This window comes from Petromyzon marinus, chromosome 39 (genome assembly GCF_048934315.1).
Source record: "Petromyzon marinus isolate PM22_M1 ecotype Great Lakes invasive population chromosome 39, UKy_Petmar_22M1.pri1.0, whole genome shotgun sequence".
Taxonomy (NCBI): Eukaryota; Metazoa; Chordata; class Hyperoartia; order Petromyzontiformes; family Petromyzontidae; genus Petromyzon; species Petromyzon marinus.
This window is the reverse complement of record NC_133705.1, coordinates 13820957-13846224: the sequence shown is the minus strand read 5'-3', so window position 1 is coordinate 13846224 and position 25268 is coordinate 13820957. Positions and strand designations below refer to the sequence as shown.

The following is a 25268-nucleotide window of genomic DNA, read 5'->3' as shown; positions in this document are numbered from 1 at the left end:
CGTTAAAACTGTAAATTGTATAAAAGGGCGACTAAGGAAAAAACTACTGTACGACTGAAACTAAATAACTTTGAACGGTAAATTGATTTACCCAGATAAGGGCACAATGAGATTTCGCATATTTTCAAAGGGGAAGCTTTTTTTCGTTTCCCCACGTGTACAATGCAGATGGGAAGAGGAACGGTGGCCCAGATGATTATCGAAACTCAATGCGATGCTGGACATGCACGCTTAAGAAGTTCAATTCCCGTCCACGACCAGAATGAGCACACGTGTGATGTCAGTAGCGGGTCTCCCCCCACGCGGCCCTCCGCCGAGCCCACGCTGAGCATCACAAGCGGCTCGGCGTGGGGAGACGTTCACGTGGCAGTGGATCGACAACGGCGCTTGTGCGTTATCATTGCATATTATCAATCGCGCGGCAGGCTGAACTGAGAACGATGGCAACGAGCAACACGATTGGCGTGATTATAGTCGTGGTTTGTATTGTTTTACCCAGTCAACCAAACTAAGTTAATCTATCCCATCTCAAATTAACTTCCCCGAACAGATGGCTAACAATTGCAGGCAAACCGCACCGAGGGTGATTGCGCAGTACGAAGAAGAAGAAGAAGTCGCAGCTCGCATCGATGTGGCCTTTCGACGAGAGATTCTACCAATGCATTCTTTCGCTCACGCGCCGAGGTGCACGCGTTGTGCAGTGCGCGGCCCTCAATCTGTGAGATCAGAGAGCGTGACTAAAGCAGATGGCATGCGCCGGTAGGTGATCGTTGCGCAAAGGTGTGGTGGCCAAAGCAGGTTCCGTGCGTCATCGGATCCCCGGGCACAGGTTCTAGCAGGGGCGCTGTTCTACGGCCCCACGACGCCATCTAGTGGATCCGCGTGGACATGGCAGCGTAGGGTCGCCGAAGTCGTCGTGATTATATAATTATCGTTGCTGACTCGCAATATTGTTTGTTTTTAAAAAAAATATATATGGTATGTCTTGCAAAATGAGGTAATCAAAAAAATAAAATCCGTGCATGTATGTTGAACTTCTTTCGCATCGTACGTAGCCAGCCGCGTTAATCGGAGGAGCGGGGGGGACAACAAGCTAAACAATAAGAATCAGTTCTAAATACATGAGGTTTCAGTCGAGACGATGTAAAAGTACGTACAGTAGTAGCTCCAGTGGCTTCCTAACGAAAGAGCATTCCAGACGCCCGCACAAGCGCATCTGAAATCGCGCGATGCAGTGGCCGTCTTGGTAAAGGTGCAGCCCTGCAATGTATTCTTTCACAGTACTGCTATCGTACGGACCTCCACTATATGGAGCGCTAGAAATCACCTATACATTATAGTTTGGCCTAATCTTCCACGCTCGCAAGACGTCTGATGCTGATCGACGAACGCGATGTCGTACATTATATTTATCTCACATGACGGTTATCGCGATATCGATTGCCCTAACTCTGAAGTGGCACTTGGCGTCTGTATCGTGTTGTTGCTGTTGTTCCTCGGTGGTGTACTTAAGGTGCGCAAAACGATTGATTCGAAGTCATTAAACTCCACCGCTCAAATAAACACTGAGGTGGTGATCATCTCCAGTGTACAGCCCCCACTAAGCCTGTGGTGGGAATTCCTCATTTCTCTGTTGCGTGGTGTGGGAGAGAGTCAATCTAGACATATTAGTAGTACTAATTTTATCGACCCCGAACGAGGATTTAAACTCTCATTATTCCTGAATGTGAGCCATTCTCACCTGGCCGGTTCGCTCAACATAAGCTTGCAGTGAGTCTTTTCATCATTGCAACTGTACAATCTATTAAAATTATAACACATGCGCTGTAAAAATAAATCACTTCATATTTCCTGCATGCCATCAATGTGTCCGGAAAGCGTTTTGCAAAATACAAATTAAATCAGTACTAACAGATAATTTAATCGGCGTATTATCGTGAATTATTTTTTTAAGTTAATATTTGAGCAACGATAATCACGATATCACGATACTTTGCAAAACCAAAATATAAGATTGTCATGAACTTCGTGTCGGAGTCGTGCGGCAACCCGAATTAAACAAAACTACTACGTTGTAGGTTTCATGAACCGGAGCGAAACGTCGGACATCATGCCGAGCAAACACGCGAGACAACCCAAAAATACGGGGGGTGGCGCTAAAAAAGAAACCTACTCCAAAATCCAGTTGAATTTCATTTCTGTGGTTTTTTTCCGCTCAAACAATGGAACGTTGCTCATTTCAATTGACAGCCCTGAGTCAGTGGTGCAAAGTCCACCTTCGGAACAGGTTTGCCCAGTGAATGTGAACTTCCTGCAAAGCGACCCATGTCACCGATCCTTCAGATAGTGTTTGGGCAGATGGAACAAAATGAACACTTTGTGGGGGAGTCACTCTATATCAAATGGCGGCCATGTATAAATGCACTGGACGCTTAAAATATATAACCCATATTTAATTCGGTAATGACTTCAATCGGCCTTCATCGGCTTCAGTAAACAGCAATAATGGGCCTCCTTTATCATAATCCACAATGGACGTTGGTGAAAGTGCTGCTAACAAGTACCAGTTTCTTGGCCGGTCTAAATACAGGGTTGGTTTGCCAGAAACGTGCTCAGCCAGCTATATCACTTTCGCCAGCGCTCTCTTGCGCACACAGCACAAAGGTTCTCGTGTTTGGCCGACTTGACCCGGAGCAGGCCCTCATTGCATACAAAGCCCATTTGACATTGTCTGGGCCACGGAGGATGAAACTGAACCCTGGTCACTGGGTTGGAAGCACGGCGCACTGTGCTCTCTGCCACTTAAACCAATATTTTCATAGGGACACTTCTGTTTTCCCACCAGGGCCAGTTTTACCTCCTTCCCAGGCCCCTATGACACTGCATTTCCATTGCGAAACCAGATAAATAACTCAACGCGCTCGGATATACATGTCCCTGTTTTTATTTGGAACGGTTAAGCATCCTGCCATTTGTTTTACAGTCACGACTGGCGTCACGTGCTGTGGTTTAGGATATGTTTTTGTATTTACAGTAACATCATAATTGGATGCTGCCGTGGTGTCATGGTTAGCACCACAGTTGAAGCAATGGGGATACTTTCTTAAAAGCACCTCGCTTCTATCCAACCAGCAGTGTAAATGGGCACACCACAACTTAGTCGATGGGCAAGTCGCGTGTGGTGGGTTACAATGTGGGTAACTCACACCTTTTCAAAGCAATCTGGCAAGCGTGGAAGAGTCCGCCGAGATTCTATCAAAGACAGAGGTCAGTCACCTGCGGTTCCGGAGCCGTGCGAGGTTCTTTAATTACTGCTTCGTGATGTCGTTTAGTAAGGGCCATCGTCATCTCGTGTTGACCACGTGCATTGCGGCAGCTGAAAAATTGAGTTGTTTTTATTGAATACAAAAATGTATCTTCTTATGTTTTTTTTGTTGTTAGAGTTATGTTCGAGTTATATAACAAACAAAATAAGATGTTTTTTTTATTGAATACAAAATAAGAATAGATTTATTTTTTATTGAATAAAAAAGAATATCTTATTTTTTGTTGGAGAACTCTGGAACTCCCTCTAGTGGAGACCCTTCCACCAGCTATGGTTTGATCAAGGCATTTCAAGGCTGCACCTTTACCTCGTATGCAAATGATGCGGATGTTGACGTGCAGTTCCTGCAGGATATGGCTAAGGAATGGAGTCAAAAATGTAGTCCAATAATCCAGCGTAGGTAGGTAACACATTGTCGATGATTACCAGAACTAAGCACAAGTAATTTAAATATTCCTCTGCTGCCGTTGAACTATTTGTTTTGTTTCTCATGTAATGAGCCAGCTTCAATATTAGGTCAATTATAAATCTATCTATGGGGACCATGTTGATGTCCCACAATAGGTTCATAATAAAGGTTTTTGGGTTAGATCGCGTTATTTATAAATGTGTCGTAACCCTCCACCACCCGACACGGCCAATCAGCAAAAAAGCGTCACGTTGACAAAAGACAAATAATTCACTACTTTAGCCCACCGGTGTGTTGAAGAGTGAATCCACACCGGTGGGCTAAAGTAGTGTATTATTTGTCTTTTGTCAACGTGACACTTTTTTTCTGAGTGGCCGTGTCGGGTGGTGGAGGGTTACGACACATTTATAAATAACGCGATCTAACCCAAAAACCTTTATTATGAATAATATTGGTCGCGAAACCCGATGTGTTAAATCCTACAATGGGTGTCTACTTGGTGTTTGAACGTCTTAACACCTGCATTTTATTGCCGGAAAGGGTAAAGCCTATTCTTTAATAATTATTTCTGTTACCTCGATTTGTTGTTTTATGAATTAGCATACACTTCGGATAAAAGCACACGCATGCCACAATTACACCCCTGATACAACACACACTTCTGATGCAAATGCAGTGTATGCAAGTACTCTCGCTAGAGAAACTATTGTAGCGAAAGCACACTTTTGCGACAGGTACACTTTTTGATACGAGCACACATCGGACACATATCGGATATAAGCACACTTGTAAAGCAAGCACACTTCTTCTACAAGCACACTTCTGACAAACACGGGCAGAGCGAGCCAGCGGTGTTGTACGGCCATAAAGCATTACTGGTCTCGGACGTGGCCCACAAAAGCACAATTATATTCATGTGCACCTTCTCACCTAGGATACCAGAGGCGAGCCACGTGGTAAAGCGTCCCACACTCATCAATGTGCGAGCAATTACGCTAGGCATGACGTCATGAGCATACACAAAATCACCACTCTCACTGGAAGCTTCTAACGCGTACTGCTCAACTGAAGGGTTGCAACTTTAAATATTAGGCAGGTGTTGATTAAGCCAAATCATCCTAAAGCTGATGGAAAAATGTCCGTGCGTCATGGACCAAATTTACCGAAATTGTAACATTAATTTCAAATTACTAAACAGGGGTTGCACATAGTAACATTAACCCCTGCTGTGAAAGCTTGTGTAGGACGCTCCTGAAAAGAGAGTCTTGAGATTCAATGAGGAAAACCTGGGTAAACGAGCATACTCAAAAAAATAAAGGAATAATCTCCGTGGCGTTACGTGGGAAGTCATCGGTGGAATGTCAATCACGTAAAAGTTTCCCATGTAAACCAGTGCAGTGACTTTAATTTTGGTTGGTGGTTCTGAAACCAGGAGTGGAAATTCCACTTTACGACGGTGAGGTGAATTTGTTTTCACAATGCAAACAAGACAGTAAGAATATATTTTTTTTTATTCTTGAATGAAATCCTGCTAAGTCATTGAATTTCTGGAGAAGAGGATTCATGATTACGTACCTTCAGAATGGGTGTTCTATGTCAACGTGTGTGTGATCGGGAAAGAGTCACGTAAATTGGTTCTTCTAACAGGAAAAGCATGCTTTGGTTGGGTTACGTTCAGTCACCAGTGGCCATGCCATGGGCTCCAGAAGAGATGCATTCATATGGTACCTGGCGATAAATATACTTGCTGATGGCTGGCACTGATGGCGTCAACATTGGTCTCTGTGGTGGGGGGCCCATGAATTATGGCTTCCAGAAAGTTGCCTTTCAGCAACAGGAAGTAGAGCAGTGACGCTCACAACAAGTGGGAGTGTTGGATTAGCTAAAATTCAGCAGCAATTTGGCACACTGATGTGTGCAGAGGGTGCATTTACCAGTAACGGCAGTGGGTCAAGCCATTACAAATGGTTACGTCCCATGCTTTATGCCAGTGAGCCCTTGCCTTGCATGGATCAACGTGCACGCTGACCGGGGGAAAAGCACCGTGATGATGGCACAAGTGGTGCCGTCGTGAAATCAACATCACCGGCACTCAAGTGTGTGCACATACTTGTAGCGAGAAAGGATAAAGAGTAGGCTAATGCGCCCGCAATGGTTAACGAGAGTGAGATCGCTGCGGAAAGAATGCAGTGTACCAATGTTCGTGTGGTTTGCAGGGGGCTTGCAAGCCCCTTTGTGACACCCTACAGTCACGTGGGATTAATATTATTTCCACATCACCCTGAGCATGCACATGCGAATGCGGCGCTCTACATTTGTAATGCACATTTTGGGGGATAAAATTTTGATGTAAAGCTTTCGTGACTGCAGTGATTCATATTCTTGGTTCTTTCGGTAAAGTTACGTTGAAGGGAAACAATAATATATATAAAACAATAGCATTCTTTCAAATGTTCTTGCCGTTGGTTTTCACACCTGATGATGACTGCTTGTGTTGCAGTCGAAACGTCGTGGGAATTTTATTGTGTTTTATATATATTTTATTGTTTTGTTGTTTTCCTTCAACGTGACTTTACCGAAATAACTAAGTATATATATTTTGGGGGATTGTTTATTATTTAAATACATTGCGTCATACATATGCACGCGCATCCAAATGCATACAACTATCTTTGGCGACAACGTAAATAAGAAGTCAATCCGCCTCTTTCACGTATGTTTCCCTCCGCATATTTGTTTTTACACACTCCATCAGCCAGACGGCCTTCTGGGAATTTACCGACCGTCATGTATCGTGCCAGTCATGTAATTATCTCAAATAATGAATATTCAGCAAGCCTCCATTGGGGTGAATAGTTACAAATCTCGCATTGAACCCACCAAAAACAAAGATCCCCCCATATACAGTGAGGGAAAAAAGTATTTGATCCCCTGCTGATTTTGTACGTTTGCCCACTGACAAAGAAATTATCAGTCTATAATTTTAATGGTAGGTTTATTTGAACAGTGAGAGAGAGAATAACAACAAAGAAATCCAGAAAAACGCATGTCAAACATTTTACAAATTGATTTGCATTTTAATGAGGGAATAAGTATTTGACCCCCTCTCAATCAGAAAGATTTCTGGCTCCCAGGTGTATTTTATACAGGTAACGAGCTGAGATTAGGAGCACACTCTTAAAGGGAGTGCTCCTAATCTCAGCTTGTTACCTGTAGAAAAGACACATTTCCACAGAAGCAATCAATCAATCAATCAGATTCCAAACTCTCCACCATGACCAAGACCAAATAGCTCTCCAAGGATGTCAAGGACAAGATTGTAGACGTACACGAGGCTGGAATGGGCTACAAGACCAATGCCAAGCAGCTTGGTGAGAAGGTGACAACAGTTGGTGCGATTATTCGCAAATGGAAGAAACACAAAAGAACTGTCAATCTCCCTCGGCCTTGGGCTCCATGCAAGATCTTACCTCGTGGAGTTGCAATGATCATGAGAAGGGTGAGGAATCAGCCCAGAACTACACGGGAGGATCTTGTCAATGGTCTCAAGGCAGCTGGGACCATAGTCACCAAGAAAACAATTGGTAATACACTACGCCGTGAAGGACTGAAATCCTGCAGCGCCCGCAAGGTCCCCCTGCTCAAGAAAGCACATATACATGCCCGTCTGATGTTTGCCAATGAACATCTGAATGATTAAGCGGACAACTGGGTGAAAGTGTTGTGGTCAGATGAGACCAAAATGGAGCTCTTTGGCTTCAACTAAACTCGCCGTGTTTGGAGGAGGAGGAATGCTGCCTATGACCCCAAGAACACCATCCCCACCGTCAAACATGGAGGTGGAAACATTATGCTTTGGGGGTGTTTTTCTGCTAAGGGGACAGGACAACTTCACCGCATCAAAGGGACGATGGACGGGGCCATGTACCGTCAAATCTTGGGTAAGAACCTCCTTCCCTCAGCCAGGGCATTGAAAATGGGTCGTGGATGGGTATTCCAGCATGACAATGACCCAAAACACACGGCCAAGGCAACAAAGGAGTGGCTCAAGAAGAAGCACATTAAGGTCCTGGAGTGGCCTAGCCAGTCTCCAGACCTTAATCCCATAGAAAATCTGTGGAGGGAGCTGAAGGTTCGAGTTGCCAAACGTCAACCTCGAAACCTTAATGACTTGGAGAAGATCTTCAAAGAGGAGTGGGATAAAATCCCTCCTGAGATGTGTGCAAACCTGGTGGCCAACTACAAGAAACGTCTGACCTCTGTGATTGCCAACAAGGGTTTTGCCACCAAGTACTAAGTCATGTTTTGCAGAGGGGTCAAAAACTTATTTCCCTCATTAAAATGCAAATCAATTTATAACATTTTTTGACATGCGTTTTTCTCGATGTTTTTGTTGTTATTCTGTCTCCAACTGTGCAAATAAATCTACCATTAAATTATAGACTGATCATTTCTTTGTCAGTGGGCAAACATACAAAATCAGCAGGGGATCAAATACTTTTTTCCCTCACTGTAGACCTAAAAGACGATTGGGGCAGGTTCTGTTAGCAAACACCTATGAAGGCCGGCACGGCACACGATGGGGTGGGTGGCCAGCACTACGCCCGACCGCCTTTGTCTCCCCAGTGGCGATGTTTTTACACACTGCGCCAGGTGCACATTTGAGGCTGACCTTGGGGAGGCCCCGGACCGGTTCAGATAACCATCAGTGGTGTTGACCGTGCGTGGAAATAGAACCCGGGTTGCCGGGTTCGTAGCACATGCGCTAACCGCTACACTACCTCTCCCCACCAACACTACTGACACACACATACAAATCCGCACGTAACCAAAAAGCAGCAGTGACGTTGCCATGGCATTTGTGCCAGGCTCGGTGAACTTCAAGGCCAGGTGTGGTGGCGTCCGCTGGTTGGCAGAAGGTCAGGGACAGACTCGCTCGTCATCGTTGAAGGTATCTCATCCCACTCCCATTGTTGAGCTTAGGGGAGGCCCAGAAAGCACGCGGACACGCACACGTCCAACAATCAAAAGCAAAGAAAACAAGCCGAAAACCTAAAAGAGCCTTTGCAATCAATTGCCCCAGCACTGCTACAAACAAACATATTGATTGCACCTCCATGTGCCAGTACATTCACACACATCAATGGCTCTGTGCTGGTGACTCCCCTTCTGGAATTAAGCCGTGTTGGTGGCTGTGTCCGAGATAGACTATGACAGGAGGCCAACAGATTAGTTTATTGAAGCAAGGCAGCGAGTAAATATGAGCAGAAATCTGCTGGCTCCAGTAACGAGTTTTTTTTTACGTCTCTCTCTTTATATAACAAAAAAAACTAACGTGGAAATTATCTCTTTTGTGCCATTATGTGCTTTGTGTCTGCCGCTGGTTGAGTGCTCTGTGTAATGTACAACGTGGAGCGTGCGTGACTGCGCACGCCAACAACACATGGAGCTTATGCCGTATTCACCAGGACTGCATCCTTGGCAGTGATCCTTGTAATGCCTCCTGAGAGTCTTACAGCAATGTCTTGTGAATGTGAAAGTAAAGACAATGATCTCTCACCTAGCCTCGCAGCCTTTCGGCAGGACATTCCATTAGCGAGCACTTATTAAGCCTGGAATCGTGGTCAACGCGTGAGCTCATTCCATCATCACTCTGCGCGTGGTGCATTGAATTTTGCTTCGGGAGAATGCCAACGGGTGATTTGTCCTATGGAGAAACTGTCTCCTGCCACCGAAATGCGAAAATTCCATCACTGGCCTCGGGTGGCCAGTGGAGAGAAACACCACCTCGATGCCCAGCAGAGCATGCATTGTAACGTTTACGTCTGGCTTGAGCACACGAGAGGATGATGTGGTCAGTAGCGTGCCTGCGTGGCCATCTAATTATCTCATGCTCCTTTCCACTGGCATATCCGAGCCAATCCAGTGCGGAGTTCTCATCGTACAGGTGGTTTTCCACTGGCTATTTGCCATGCGGTTAAGTGCTTACCGTGTGAAATAAAATTAAAACAGTCTGCCTCAGCAGCAGACCATGCTTTCCTACCTGATGATGGACGCTTGTGTTGCGCCCGAAACGTCGTGATTTATGTTATACCTATGTGACTTTACCGAAAAAACCAAAGAGTATGGATTCCTGCAGTTACGAAAGCTTCAAATCAAGATAAAATGAATCGATAAAAGTTGCAGCTCATACAGTATAACCTGACGCAAATTTCCTTTGAGTATTTTAGAATATTGTGCACGTCATAGGTGTGGTATTACATTTTGTTAATGTATCAGAGTTCGGAAAACGACGTTCTGTAGGCATTTCATATAAGTAATGCTCGTTGTGTTATTGTTCATGCTCCGGTATTTAAGTGTAGATGGATTTTGTATGATTGGGTACGAAAACATTGACAGACAAAATGGAACATACGTGGAAAAGTGTGGTGGAGAAATGCATATTATTGGTTCTTTCGGTAAAGTCACATAGATAAAAAAAATATATATAAATAAAAGTAATACAATAAAATGTAAATCAAAATTAAAGCAAAAAACCTTTTCTCTCCGCCTGATGATAACCGCTTGTGTTGTGATCGAAAAGTCGATAGTTTTTTACTTTTATTATATTTTATTTTTTTCTTTAAATTTTATTTTATTATTTGTATATACATTTTCTATCTACGTGACTTTACCGAAAGAACCAAGGATATTAATTCCTGCAGTCACGAAAGTTTTAAGTCGGAGAGATGCACGTTTAGATTTGCACTGTGAAACATAAACCAATAAATATATTAGAAAGCACATGCAACTTAGAGACATCATTATTAACTTGTGCTTAAACCAAACTAGTTTGTGTTGAACTAGGATTCGCTTCTTAAAAAGAGATCCTTGTCTATGAATGTCTGGAAGTTCACTTGCATTGGTTCAATCAAGCCTGACTCTGCTGATGAGACTCTACAATACATGACAAAACCCATCCCGAGTTTGCTTGTATTCAACCAATGCTGCTGAAATTAAGCACTCCCATAAGCCATTGTGTTTAATGGCAAGTGTAAAACGTGTTTTTACATTTTTTTAATGTGCCGGACAATTGATATTATTAGTTACATCCGAGAAACAATGATCGTTGGTGATCGAGCCTGATCATGGAGTGGCAGTCAAAGGAGGGAATACACATGAGAGGACATCCACTGCTTGCTCATCTCGTAAAGGAGCATAACCCATCAAGCCAATTCCAGTCATCCTTGTGGCGGCTTTTGGCTAACCATCGACCATAGAAGGTCACCGCATCGCGCGCTTTCAGATGCGTTTCTGCGACTGTCTGGAACGCTCTTCCTTCCGATATTAAGAAAACCACTGGAGCTATGCTCTTTCAAGTCGAGATTGAAAACGAATTTATTTAGAACTGCTTTTTGTGTTTAGTTTGTTGTCCTCCCCTACACCTCCGATTAGCCTGGTTGGCTACGTACAGTGCGAAAGAAGTTTAACATACATACACTGCGTAGATGGAGCCGTGCACTTTAATTGTGAGTCTGAGGTGGCTTGTTGATAGCTCGGGGAGTAGTCTATCAAGCAGTGGATTGACCATGGCTGCTGCTGCTGATGATGATGATCAATGGTAGCAAGAGCAACCCACGAACAACCAAGTTTAAAGTGCTGGTCATGCCTCAAAATATTGGAAATTGGATCTACACACATTGTGGGGTTTTCTCTTTGTCCAGACAGCTTAAAACTAGTACCTCGTGCCGTGTGTCAACATTTGTGTTTGGGAAACAAAGGCCGCCAGGCATGGTTCTGTCCACATCACCTCTTCATGCACTACAGTTGACGTGATACACGCTTCACTATCAGCACGTGTTCCAGCAGTCTATATGACAAAAACAATGTGTAGATTTGTCTGTGTAGGTGTTAATGGAAGTGCAATGGTTATGGCATTCTGCTATGCATCCAGCATCTCGAAGTTAAGATCATGGCAACGGCTTGCATCGGTGGGAGATTCAGTCATAAGATATCCTGGGGCTTTCCCCTAGGTTGACTCAGCCTGAAATTAGTACCTGGTATAATGTTTGAATATCAGCACGGGGGGGGGGGGGGAGCAAAAGGAGACTGCGCGTAGTGCTGGCCACACCATCAGCACTCATGCGTCAACCCATATAAGTGCTCCCTAATAGCACTTAGGCCAGCAATCTGTACGAATATATGGGGGATATGTATATATATAAACAATATCAGTCTTATCGTGAGGCTGGCCTCTTCCACTGAAACGTGGAATTTCCAATAATGCCTTCAAGGCATATGGGTATTTTCCCACGCTCGTATGAGCATAGAGATACATTGAACTGACTTGTTTTATATACAGTACATATCACTTTTCTTAAGACCTCTCTTAGTTTATCTCACGTGTCTATCCCCAGGCGTGTTCTGACATCAGCACCATCAGGCGTGACTGCTTGACTGTAACCAGGCATGTGTGCCATACCTAGAAACCTGAGTACCTGTGGTCGAGTTATAAGGGCCGCAGTTGTAAACAGGAATTGAGATAGCTGGCAACAACCACCACCTTTAAAACCGCTTGAGATATGTGTCACAGCACGCCAACACTGTCTCGCGTCTGAGCCGGTGTTTTGAGTTTTAAAGGTCTGGTGTAAAGAGTAGAACGTCTTTGAACTTGTCCCAGCTATTGATCGTACGTATGTGCGCCATTTTTTGCGAACATTTCGGGGTGCCGCTCTCATATTACAAAGGGCTCGAGCAAAAAAAAAAATGGGACAACACAACACCGTTCGTGCCCATGTTTGGCACCGTAGTGGGATAACAACATCCGCGACAAAAGCCGAATGTTTAAAGGTACAATCTAAGTGCGCTCCCTGGGCTGTACTGGGCAGACTTCCATGAACATAAAGGTACAAAACATCGTGGTGCTGTGTACATCATGATTGAGCCAAAAATGCACGATGGGAACGTGTTCATTAAAATGCACACGACAAAAGTAGAGATTTCCCCATTCAAACTCGCAGCCTGTAAAGTGCCGTTCACGATCACCCGCTCAGGCTGGTACAAAGTGGCGGTGTGTCCAAGGGTCTCTACGCCCGTCTGCATTTGTCTCCCCATTGCTGGGTTAGGGGTGGCACACGGCTGTAGTCCAGCTCTGCGGAGGCGAGCTGTTGATGGATTTGCAGAGATGCCAGGAGTGTACGGGACAATCAAGTGTGGAGCAATTTCCGTCCGTTCCGTGTGTGTGTGTGTGTTGATGGAGCGTTGCCCACCTTCACATGCATGGCTTCTCTTCGGGCGTAACCACTCGGGCGATAAAGAAATGAGAAGAGCCACTTATTATTTAAAGTTTACAAAATAATGAACCCTATTAACGACTTCCACAATGAGGGACACTTGCCTTCGCTCTTGTCTTCCTGCTTGTATCTTCCCACTCCTCGTGCTCTCCCCTTAGGGGCCGTCCATAAATGACGTCACGCACCTGTGGGGGGGGGGGGGGTCAGACATTTGTGACGATGTGTGACGAGGGAGGGGGGGGTGAGAAATGTGACGTCACATCAAAATGCGCAACTTTAAATAAATATAGACAACACGTTCAACTTAATTAAATATACTTTTTAGCAATGTTTTATCCTACAACATCAGAGTGCAGCGCCACATTAAATACGCACTACAATGATAATAGTTTTAAGCGATTTGAAGCATGTTTTATATTGGGGGGGGGGGGGCAGAGCTTTGTGACGTCATATTTGAGGGGGGGTCTGACTTTTTGTGACGCCGTGTGACGAAGGGGGGGGGGAGGTAAAAAACGTCAAAAATCGCGTGACGTCATTTATGGACGGCCGCTTATATCTCCCTCAGCCCCTTTCTCGAACCTCGAACCTCGAACCTTCTCGTCCTTGTTTTTACCTCTCGCCAATCCCCGTCCATTTCCCTTTACCCGATCCTTTCTGTTTTCCCGTTGCAACCCTTATCCTCCAATCCCCTTCAAGTCTGCCCTCCCGACCAATCACCGCGGAGGCCTTTTTCCTCCAATCGGAGGCCGTTGTTTATTTTTAAATAGCCGTCAGGCTGCATGAGTCTTGGGGCACATTTTCGGTCATTATACGGGTGCACTGGTTTTCTCCCACATGCGTGAACAACTCAATGGGTGTCTCAAATCCATCCCTGTGTTGCAGATTGTGTTGCATTGTGAGATTCAGTCTGCGTGAATGTTTGCGATGTTGAAGCCACTGATGATTATTTATTATGCCGTGTTTACACACTGCACCAGGTATTCATTTAAGGCTGAGTCAACAATGATGTGCACGGCCAGCAATCAAACCCATGCCATTAGGGTTGCAGCACTCTGCAACAGAAGCTACTGTTTGCTGCTAAGCGGCGTTGACATCACCACGCCCGTGCTATGTGCACTTTAATGCCAACTATTGCACAAAGACAAATATCCCCCGACAGCGTTAACAGAGTGTTGAGGTGTGCGTTGTTCGGGAGCACCTATGAAGGCCGGCACTACACTCGAGAGAGTGGGTGGTCACTACCATGCCCGGCTACCTTTGTCTTCCCGGTGGCAATGTTTATACATCGCACTAGGTACTCATTTGAGGCTGAGTTCACCTAGCATAGACCCACAACTGGCTTAGATAATCGTCACCGGTGTTGGCCGTGATCAGGAATCGAACTGGGGTCACCAGGTTCATAACGCAGTGAGCAAAACCACGGCACTGCTGCACTTTGAGGCCAAATAATACACGCACACACACACATACATACACACAGCGCACATGCACACCTGTAATGAGGCTTTGCAGGCTATTTATATTTACGCATGTGTGAAGCACATGCACTGTAGACTCACGCACAAGTCTATGGTGAATACCACTGAACGAGACAGCAACTGGGACATCTCAAGTATTTGCATATCGTGACCACCGTACAGGAATTGCATTCTATAAAATAAAAAAACTGCACAATGAGCCCCATTCTGCCCTCGCAATAAAACCTGTGGCTTAAACCCAGAATATCTCACTGTTAAACAAATACGCACTTGACCTTGCCATAGGAATGAGTCACAGTCTCAGTGCCCTCTTCTGCGGGTGCATTTTCGCATCAAGCTTGCCTGTGGAGGATATCACTCAATGACATTAGGATGTAATTTAGTCCCGCATGCAACTTGCGCTATCTACACCCTAAATGATTGCTGGATTTGCCACACTATTGCACATCATAAAATTAACAGGGCAACAATTATGCAGATTTTCTCATCTTTTACTTTCTCCCCATAGGAAAACACTAAAAACGACAGTTCAAACATATATAACTTGGATTTCAGCAAAATGTTATCGACTGTGTTGACCTAGACTATAAATTCCACTTTTAAAACACACACAAAAGTATGCTTTCATTGCACCTGTATGCATACAAATGCTTGTGTGTTTAAACACAGATTGAAAATACGTCAGCACTGCTGTAAGTAATAACATTGCCTTGCACTGAAAATGGATTATAAAATAAATGTGGCATTTAATTATATTTCATTGCACAGGAAAGCCTCACTGCATCTCAATATTGTTTTACGGGAGGTGTTTGCATTGCAACGTATGGGAAGCTCGGTCAACGAGTGTTTGGTTTGTAGGAGGAAACCGGAGTGCCTGGAGAAAACCCCACACAGTCGAGAGGATAACACTCAATTCTCTTCATGGGTTTATTCAATCAGCAGACACAGTACAGTCCATCGAATTATCTGTGGACTGAACCCATCCGTGAACTGCCTGGCCAGCCTGCACCCCTGCGTGAATAACCCCTGAAATGCACCGTTGGTCATCCATGCAAACAATAACCCGGCTCACACCATGCTTGACCTCCAAGATCTTACAAGACTTGGCTATTTTCTCGAGAAGACTACCATTGCTTATTTTATCGTCGTTAAATAATATAAAAATCATTGATATATCAATAGTTTAACTTTTTTCTAACTTGTAGACGGCCCATTGAAAATATCCACTTTTGGAGATGCAAGCATGCACAAAGACAAACATCCCCCATTTAGCCTCAACAGGATGTTGTGCCAAGTGCTGTTAGCGAACACACACGATGGGGTGGTGTGACTAGCGCATTGCCTGACCGCCTTTGTCTCCACAGTGCCAATGTTTTCAGACTGCACCGTGTACTTATTCAAGACCGAGTCGACCGAAGGGAAACCTGGGATGGGTTCAGATATTCACGAGCGCTGCTAGCCATGAGCTGAAATCAAACTCGGATCTCCGGATTTGTAACAGTGCACTAACCCACAACCCTACCGCTTGCCACAAACTGCACATTTACATAAAGACAACGACAAACACGGCGAACCACAGGCACAACTGTTACACAAACACACACAGACGCACACGCGTGTGCAATAATATACACTCGCACATTCTTTCACCCGCTTCCCGTGCTATTGGAGCCCCTGCTGGTTGACCTGCTATCCATTTGCTTCTCTGGGGTCTTAAGTTCAATTCCCACTTGGGCACACATTATTGCAACTCATTGTGACTTTAAGTGCCTTTTGAAGCCAAGGCACGAGTAGCCAACATGGGCTGTTCGCACGGTTATCTGATATGGGTTTTCCAAGCCACCCATGGCAGGCTCTGCCGGGAGCTGTAATTGAACGCTGGCTGTTTGACAGAGCATTTGCATTAATTATATCAGCTGTACCCACCAGTGAGAGAGGGGAGTAAGAGCTTTGGCAATCTTCTTGAAGGTCGACGTTAATTTGACTTCGGAAGTCTCCCTCTGACTTTGTGGAACGTTGTACGACTGCAAAGCGCAAAGGATTGGCCCCATAGATGGGACATGTGCCACATCTGAAGCACCTTTAACTCAGCTCGGCAATTGTTATCAGAGAAAAATGAATTAATTAACTCTCAGTCAGATTTGGCTGTACCTTTTGTTATACCGTAGATGTTGCAGTGGCGTAGTGGTTTACTATGTCTAACGGAGCAGGGCTTTGTCTATGAACTTCTGACGGTCCACCAAAATTGGTTTGGGCGTGCCTGCCTGCTGATGATATTGCTGGCTGTCGCGACTGGATCAGAGTTTTACTTGTGTTGAACCAATGCTGCTCAAATTGAGCACTCTCATAAGGCCACGTGGCTGATGGTATGTGTAAGATATGTTTATAATATATATGTGGAGGGACAGAAATTCGAGGGAGAAGTATTTGTCTGCTTATATATTAAATTTTGTTAGTTACATTTTAGTTATATTAGTTGGTTATATTTTACGTACACGTACATATATTTTAGTTAGTACATCTATTTTACATATATTTAATAAATACAAGTATTTTTCGTAATATTTTAGTTGCAATTGGTTATATTTTTGTTGAGTTATATTGTGTTACTTTTACGTGATGTCTTACCTTTCCCTCCCCCCCCCCCCCACTTACTGATAGCGTCCACGGGAACTGAAAATACTTCAGAGAGCTACACAGCACAACCACGACAATGTACGAGAAGAGTATTCAGACCTGTGAGTATGGATTTGTTAACATTGTATCCTCGTGAACATAGGTTTCCTCCACGTACTGCGGATTGTTGTCACCTATCACGTTAACAAAATTGGTCACGTCCGGACATTGTGGGGGGGGGGGTGGTTAGATCACGTAAATATATAAATGTGCCGTTAAAACCCGCCACCACCCGACACAGCTAACTAGTAAGTGTTGTAACGTAAACAGAACGTGGCCAATTATTCACTAGTACAGCACACCGGTGTGTCGGAGACCAAGCCACAATATTTACAATCTGAGTACGACGTTTCGCCAGTAATTACAACTAGCTTCATCAGGCGACAGCCAGATTTGTGGAGAAGTCATCCACCTGTTTCCTTCCTTACATCGAGGCGTAGATGTGGTGACCACGCTTCTGCGCTCTTGCACAAAGTATGGGTGTGTGTGTGTGCTAGTGACGAATTGGCATGGTCTGTTTACATGACAACTCTTTCCTGCTGGCTGTGTCGGGTGGTGGCGGGTTTTAACGACACGTTCATATATTTACGCGATCTAACCCCAAAAAAACCCCTCTATTATGGATGATATTGGTCGCCAAAGCCTACGTGTTAAGCGATTCACCAGACTCACTTGAGGCTATCCAGGGCAAGTAAAGGAGCACTGTTGTTTTGCATTGTCGAAGTGAACGCACTTGCGATAGGCGCCGCTGTGAGTGGATTGTGCGATTCTGCATCGAAGGAAACGTGCAGAGGAGGGATGGCAGTGATGCACGGCCTAAACAGGCGAAAGCAGTGCAAAGATAAGTAATGGAGACATTAGGAGGCAATTAGGGGTAAAAGCTATTTCAGATAAGGCTCTCTAGACTAGACTGCCGCGCGTTGTTGCCGGAGCAAGTGGGGTGCATACGTAATGAGGCTCTCGCAGGAAACGGTGCCCAGCGTCACAATGTAGATTCAACAATCTGGTGCGTGTTGGCGCAGCACGTGCGTGACCAGATGTGCAGGCGTGTGAACCGCGGAGCGGTGGCGTAGTAATAAGGAGCCATTAATAAAAATAATAATATCTGAATGATTTCGGACATTTGGTATTCGCGCCGTTCACACAGTGCAAGGATATTACGATGGTGCTAAGTCCCACAGAGTCTGCAGTAGTTTCACCCAATAGGCGAGTGGGAGGGGGGGGGCAATGATTGCCATGTGTAATCCCAATCGATTGATTTTTCAGGGTTATTTTCTGCATTTTCCAAAAAAATGTGGGTCGTGACGCTCGCACGCAAGGGCTTACTCGTTTGGCATGACGTCAGAGAATCGTCCGCATCCGCGTATTGCACGGTCGCATTATATGGGTACATTATACGGTTGTATTGTGCCGTCAAATTATTTGGCTGATACGCCCGCAGTAATAGCCAGGGCAGCCTGCCGGATTCGAACCACGAAGCTCTGCAACACGCTGGGCCACTGTACGGTGGCGAGAGTATTGTGCGATGAACGAGGGTGACTTGCGTTTGAATCCCAGACATGGATAACTTAATGTGTGTGAAGTGCTCTATGTAGGGTGCTAAATAAATAAATAAAACACTTACCATGGTTAATCTTATTCAACGGTTTTACTTGCTTGACTCCTATGTTTGTCGAGGTCAAATCTTCTAATCAAAGGTTAGTCTCCTTCCCGTTGTACAATCAATTTCAAATCTTGCACACATACCCAGATCCGGTGACAATGCATGCCTGTGTGAAAATCGGCATCAATTCATCGATTAATTCGCGACTTTAAAGCAATTTACATTTTGTATGGACGCCTTATTATTTTTATATATATGTGTACGTCAAAAACGCCACTCTCGTATCGCCTGCTCCGTGTGAACAAGTTACGTAAGTAATACATTAATTAAAGTAAGCGTTGATGTAGAAGCAGGCGCCGCATCATTGACGTACTTATAGACCGTGAGTTAAACGAAGTTGTTATTAAAACCGTTGTTTAAAAAAAAAAAACTTCTTTTAAGGAGTTTGTAATTCATCATAAGTCTCTCCAGAGCTTAACTCGGCCTCGTGCAGCTTGTGCACATTTTCAAACAAGACTCCGTGTGGTGGTAGCTATACTGCCTCCTCATGGTCCGTGTCGATCTTAACCATAATGTTGCACGCCCTTGTTAATTCAAGGGTGGATGAAGGCCCCCCCACCCCCATATCATTTGGTCACAAGGGTTGCTGTGACCGTAATTCACCACACTGGTTAGATTTGGTTGGTGGGGTGAGAGTGGGAGGGAGGGAGGTCAGGTCCAGGACCGGTTCAGATATCACTCACCGCTGTTGTGAGTCATGGCCAGGAATCAAACGCGAGGTTATCGAGCGGTAAACGAACAACCGTTCCGCTGTCAGTATCAATAGGCGCTCACTAACAGCACTTGAGGCGCGGAGGCAGAAGGGTCGTTAGCACCGCACCATAATGTCAACAGAGTTCAACTTTCAGACGCAGTCAACATCAGCAGCCAATGTTATCCGAACCAGCCTGGGTTGCCACCTTCACCAATCCGCACTGATCAGCGTGGTGACGCGTGATCAAAGCAACCCTCGTGACCGTGGGGAAAGCCTTAATTCGGCAGTGGATTCACGAAATGATCGTAACTCACCACTGCTACGAACAAACGCTTGTGCTCACAGTCCGTGGACTTAAATGGGAGGTGTGCATTTGCCCTTGCGCGGTGTGGCGTACTGCAGCGTCCACTTAAATATTCACTTCGTCTGGTATTGATAAATCCATTCTCTGGATCACAGCAGCGGCCTCACTGCACGCCACGAATACAAACCAAGGCAAGAGATGGAGGCAAGTCTGGAATGTGGCCGTCATCAAGAATAAACTTCCCACGCCGCCAATGGTCGGCCATCAACCGAATCAGGACCAGAGGGGGGGCATGGCCGATGCAGCCACCTGATGCCACAAATGGGGAATCAAAAATTCGGCGGCCTGCGAGTGGCGCGGCCACGAATCCCGAACGATCGACGGCCGCATCGTAAACAGCCGCTGTCTGCACTCCTTCAGAGGAGGAACGGACGAGGTCCACCCTGGGTCTGAACAGACAATTGAGTGGATAACGACATCTAAAATTACATCTTTAATGTGCTGCTATGAATCCCTGCAAAAGAAGAAGAATGCATTATCTTAGGTTTTAGATTTGCCATATTCCAATTACTGAGCACAATTTGAGGCGCACGAGGATTAATTTCATTAAAAAAACAATTCTACTAACTATTTAAAGCATAATTACAACAACTCACGTAAATATGTACGTAAATATAGGACAGGTACTTTATAGGACTACTGTTTTTCATGCACTGCTGTCTCAGATAACATATCTGAGAGACCATATCCGTGAATAAATAATCTAATAATTATGGACTTAACCATTGTAAATAATATTAGCGAAATAATCATCACCACCACTTTGCTATATTCATACTCGATTAATGCAGTCAACGTTGGCATTCGTCCCTCTCGTGCAATGCAGCTGTAATGCATCTTAGTAGTCTGTTATTGAACGATTTTTTAAAATTTATTTTACCAGGTGAGGCCTACTGAGGTACATAGCTTTTTTTCAGACGTGATCTGGCCACATACGATAGCCCAATTAAGTTGTTTATCGCGTGGAAATTTATAGCAGCCAAATAGTCTCGAGGAATATTTCTAAATGTGGAGCGAAAAACCGGAGGGTCCCGGAGAAAAATCCACGCGACCACGGCGAGATTGAGCGAGCCCACTTGCTCCTTAGATTACAGACGGTTCAACACAATTCATCCCCTGAAGAAGCTCCCAACACGTGGCGCGAAACGTTGGACACCGTGCTGAAAAATGCGCGGCACGACCTGAAAATCACATTGGAGAGTCACACGGCACAACCGCGATAACACGTGCATAAGTATAAAGCCATCCAATCACACTGTGCAGTATCGGGGATTATTAGGTTTAATAAGAGTTTGCCTGCCCAAATGGAGTCGCGTTGATTGGAAACGATTAGGAAATATTAATAATATCCTTGCGCCAGTTTTGCTCGTCTGTTTGGATAATGAAATGTCACTGCACAAAGTGACTTTGGATGGGGATGTCGCCTTCAAATGTACTTGACGACCCATTGATACTTCATCAGCAGTTAAAATAGTTTAAACAGTTTCTTTTATTTGAAATCACAGTTGCCGGGCCAATAATGCAAAAGTGCGAGCTGAAACTTAGCTCAGAGTCCACACAGAGCTTCAACCCTCCGAGGTCGATACATAAGTACAATGTGGCAGGGGTCATCCTGTGAGGTTAGAAGAGCACTCCGATCACAAGGTTTGCGAGTTAAAATCCTGGTTTGAGGACCAACTTGGCACGTAATACCTCCGGGGTCATTGCCTAACTGCCGCCTTGTGGCAAGATAACAGTGGTTGTCCTATTGGAAAAAAAAAACACGCATATGGCTGAGAGCCACCGACGGATATTCGCTACGCCCCATTCCTCAATTGACAAGGCACGCATCGACTGAAACTTGAAGCGCAGCACATCGTTGATTCTCAAACTTATCAGGGTCACATATCCTCGTCCCCCCTTTCATCCAATAATTTGGATCTATAAAATGCAATGAGGCACAAAAAAAGCTAGAGGTGAACTAAAGAAGTGTGGCCAAAGCACCACAATTTATTCCAGTGACAAGAAAGCGTTTTTAGCGCAAAAAAAAGCGAATTCTACGATAGTTTAAAACACGTTTTTGTTTGAGTACAACATTGATTTGAACTCGGTGTACATTAGTCGTCATTGCTTTGTTTATCTGCATCATTTAATACGGATGCCACATCTAATGAAATGTAAAAATGCTTTCAAACTGCACAACAGGCTTTCTGGCCAATTATCTCAAAGTAGACATGACTGGCCCAGCACAGTAACAATTTATTGCACGGGTTTTAAAACACACTTGAGGCTAAATTATGTGGCAAGTTCAAATGCACCATTAAACTCGGTAATTTTAAAAAAAATATGTATGTGAAGAATGGCTGGTTATTAGTTTACTTCTGAGAGAACTTCAAAAAAAAAACGACGGATTGTTTCATTTTGTATACGATTCCCACAATGATAAAGTCTGTGTATATATACTGCTATTCTATTCTCTTTTGATTGATAACAACAACCCATTTTCTCAGTTATATGTTCGCTATGTCCAAGATCAGAACATGGCCTCCGACAGAAGACGGCACCCCAAGGGTCGATGGCGAGGAATGATGGCAGCGGCAGCCAAGGAGCCGAACGCGTCCGAGAGGACGTCCACCGTGCAGATTGAGCGATCAAATCAGCTCGCGTACAGGTGCTCGGCGGATTATTAGGTCACCACAGGGTCGCGGTGGTGGCTTTCGTCTAGCAGTGCATTGACCTCGGCTGTGGGTAAATTGTGGTGATGTCGAATGCCACAAACGACTGTAAAGAGATCGGCCTCACCCGATGCTCATGAGAGCAGAGGGACACTTTGACTTGGAGGAAATCCTTCAACATTATTTCCAGGATGATCCTTCGATGCATTGTTTGGCCAATTCCTGATTGAGTGCTCTGGTCACACTCTGCAGAAAAATCGATCCAACCGAGTAGCACTGTGGTCCGAGCACTTGACTCACGGTCAGAAGTTTTGAAAGCTTAAATCCAGGCCTGGGCTCTGCTCGGCCAATTACCTCCCCATCGTCGATACGACGAATGCCACTATGTGGGAAACCAACGGCGGCGATCGTATTGAGTGATCGGTTGCTGCCACAGCGACGTTGAATTTACACCATCAATTCAAGACCGTCAACCAATTGTGAAACCACCAACCCAATGCCTGCAACAGAGACGGCCATATTCTGCAAATCAAGCAGATCAAGGGGCCCAGGATTCATGAACAAACTATGGGTGCATCAAATATCATCTCAAATTCCAATCCTAATAAGCATAACAAGTACTCTGCACAGATCTACACAGATCTTTTGCTGTGACTATTCCACCTGAAGACGGAGGCTTCTGTTGCCTCCGAAACGTCGTGATTTTCTTTTTATGTTATTTTATTTAGTTTTATTCTATCTACATGACTTGACCGAATAAAACCAAGAGTATAAATCCTTGCAGTCACGAAAGCTTCAAATCTAGAATTAAGTCACTTAACACAAAAAGCCCATTAGTTCCTTTCATCCACGTCTTGTCTAAATCTCTCTCCTTTCATATCACGACATTTTTTTCCTATATTTTTTCAAATCACACTACAGCAATATATCGTATCTCCTATATTGCTTTTATCATCTCACTGGGATTTTATGAATTCACATGAGAACCCTCCACAAACAAAAACAATAGATATATTCTGTTCAGGGGGCATCCTGCTGGGCTTGCATAACCACGATCAACACCGCATCAACAAGCATTTAATTTATTAATCACACTGAAATGTAAGGATAATGGCCAGGACAGAGAAACTATGTTTCTTACCTTGGACAGCAGCACACAGCTTGAAGTGTTATTGGCAGACAGCAGGCACGCAATTTTACACATAATTGGGCGGGCTCGCTTGCATAATTGAGTGGCTTGGGTTACCGAAATGACTCTGCCCTGGAAAACGCAAACACAGGTAGATGCTGACGATCAAGCTGTCCACCCTGACTGTGTGCAGATGCTCATTAGAAGGAAATTGAAGAGAGGTGAAACTTGAGCAAGGGATACTTGAACCCGACAACCCTGGGATGCCGATAGGCATGCAAGCAACTGCAAACTTCCAACGCCATCAAACAGGCACGGTCAAACTAGAGCCCTTTTTTCGTTTTTAGTTACCTAAGTGAAGCTGAACATTGAGCAGATATCCAAACATCCTCAAAGGTACTTTTGGACATTGTCAAAAATATTTGTTTTCTATTCGGTGATTGATGGCATATTCACTAAAACATTTCTTTTTTACGAGTTAAACAGGAGCCTCTTAAGGGGTAAAGGTGCAACCCTGCAATTCCATGCTCATGTCACTGCTGGTGGAATGTACTCCACCAGATCAAGCTCTCGACAGCTCCCCAGAACTCTTCCACCGAGGCCAGATATCTTGGCAGAATGCAAATACCGACACTTTACCCCACCTCACTCGACCAACTTATTGTGATTTACCCATTAATACTGCAGGTTAGACAAAAGTGTTTGGGGGGGGGGGGGGGGGTGGGGGGTTTACAAATGCCCTGGATCTCTGGAGGACAGACCAGGTTCTAGTGAGAACATCATCCAATTGCATGCATCGAGTGCTGGGGATGCGTTTGATATGAGAGCGAGCGACCGATAGCGCAGGGGCAGGAATCTGCTGTCTCACAACTTAGTTCCTCCGCTCGCTGCCCCCAGAACCCTGGAGCAAATGCGCAACCTGCAGCACGCAAAATGGATAACGGCTGCCTCGCACGGAACCGTAGCGAGCACTTGGAGCGGCGAAGAGGCTCGCCGGAGCTGATTTTGATGAATGGCCGTGTTGCCCTTTGCTATGCCTCGAGATTGCGATTGAGTCCAGAAAGCAGAGTTCGTGTTATATAGCGATTGCATTGATCACTTACTGCAATGCATGCAGGAGCGGATCTAAACGCTTCGCAAGGGGATGGGAGGGGGTTGCGGGTCCAGGAATTATACGCTTTAAAATTGAGCCTTTTAATAATAAATACAAAACTCAATCAGTGTATTTTCTGTGGAAGCAAAGATCATGCATACAACATGTAAAATTATGATCATCATCAATGACTCGCGAATCAGTAAAATATTTAATGGTGATGTGCTCCTTGGGGTTTAATACCCTGGATTATTTTTAAACAGAGGGCATACACAATGTTCTGCCGTGAAAAGAACATTGTTAGAGGAATATAACCATACGTTTTTAATTCCCTACTTTTTTTATCCGATATAAAAGCTATGTATTCTCATCAAAAGTACACTTCTCACAAATAATGCGATGATTGCCTCTATCCATTACAAAAGTTTAAAGATTGTCTGCGAATGAAGCTGTTGAGTGCACTACGCTGTGCAACCAGCGACCTGGGTTTGATCCCCAGCTCCCGTGGCCA

At 44.7% G+C, this 25268-nt stretch overlaps 1 long non-coding RNA gene across 3 annotated transcripts; it reads right to left on the bottom strand.

The window, feature by feature from the left end:
• Positions 1-11811: 11811 nt before the first annotated feature.
• LOC116950574 (uncharacterized) lies at positions 11812-23712 on the bottom strand. 3 transcript variants are annotated; one of them, XR_012946417.1, is made up of 4 exons: positions 23677-23712; positions 18785-18929; positions 14755-14826; positions 11812-13191 (listed from the first exon to the last, which is right to left on the bottom strand). It is a non-coding gene; the product is annotated as an uncharacterized LOC116950574 (long non-coding RNA). The 3 variants fall into 3 exon arrangements; XR_012946419.1 differs by having other exon boundaries at positions 14760-14826; XR_012946418.1 differs by lacking the exon at positions 14755-14826.
• Positions 23713-25268: the final 1556 nt, after the last annotated feature.